Raw genomic sequence first — 1,381 nt, forward strand, 5'->3', positions numbered from 1 at the left:
GGGTCCCCTCTGTGACTCTGGGTTGAGCCATTGATTTTTTCAGGTCACTAATGACCTCCATACAGCTACATGAAATGCTGTGTTCCTAGATGTTAAAGGATTACATGATAGTTGAGTTTCCTTCTGTCTGACCTCTGGATCTATTGCTGGTACAGGACCACTCTGAGTCACTTTCAAGTTTTTAAGTTCCTCAGGGGGCCCTCACTGGTGTAGCTGAGTGGATTGAGCATGGGTCTGTGAACCAGAGGCTTGTGGTTCGATTTCCAGTCAGAGCACATGCCTGGGCTACAGGCCAGTTTCCAGCAGGGGCTGCACTAGAGGCAACCATACATTGATATTTCTCTCCCTCTCGCCTTCCCTTCCCCTATAAAGATAAATTTAAAAAATTAAAAAATATTTAGGGTTCCTCAGGGAGCCCCATAAGTTCATAGCTGGTCATAGTTCTATTTGGGTGATTCTTTCATGTTGAAACATTTGGTGCTGTTTTGCTGTTGTAGTCATGAGGGTTTCCTATTGGGTTCCCAGCCTCAGGCACAGGCCTTGGCTTTCTCTTCCTGCCTTTGCCATGAGAACGCAGCATTGTGAGGGACACACGCCTTGTGTTCTTGGTTCCTCCTGCTGGTTCTCATTTACCCTTCACCGTGATGCTTACAGTACTTCTGATTTTTGAAGAATTGAAGATAATTTTGTCTAATTTTAAGAAATTACAAACACAAAGATTGATAAAAATAGCATTATTATGAATGACATTCCACCCCTTTGTAAAGGTCCTTTCTCCATTGCAGGATTTACAAACCCTCATTTTGTATTTTCCAGTCTCCATTAGCCCTGATCTAGTTACTTCCAACATTATTTTGTAATAATTTCCAGTGCACAGCAGAGTGTTTAGACAATCATATCCTTTAGAAAGTGTTTCTCGTGATATTCTTTGTCCCCACGGACCCCTGTCCCCACTGTGGCAGCATCACTGACCACGTTCCACACTGTGCTTCCCATCCCCCTGACTTTCTATTCTTAGGGTGCCTCAGGGGTGTGGTCCCCACATGTGTCTCCTTCCTCTCTGAGCCCCAGGCTGCTCTGCTCCCTGTTGAGGACACATTGCTTTTGGTGCAACAGGGAGATGAGTGAGTGAGTGAGTGAGGAGCAGGATGCACCAGGCTGATTTCTTCAAACCAGATGAGGGCATTGCAGGATAGTGTCTCAGGGTCTGGAGGGAGTGTGGCCTCCTGAAGCCATGTGACCAGCAGAGAGCCCACCCCCTGGGAACCCTGCTCTGGAAAGGAGGCAGTGGGGGTGACAGGGGATGTGCATGAGGAGGCCTGGAGGTGAATAAGAGCTACTGGACGCCCTTCCCTGCAAAGATGCAGAATCCTGTGTTTGT

Source organism: Artibeus jamaicensis, unplaced genomic scaffold (assembly GCF_021234435.1).
Source record: "Artibeus jamaicensis isolate MK-2021 breed Jamaican fruit bat unplaced genomic scaffold, CSHL_Jam_final contig_1256, whole genome shotgun sequence".
Classification (NCBI taxonomy): Eukaryota; Metazoa; Chordata; class Mammalia; order Chiroptera; family Phyllostomidae; genus Artibeus; species Artibeus jamaicensis.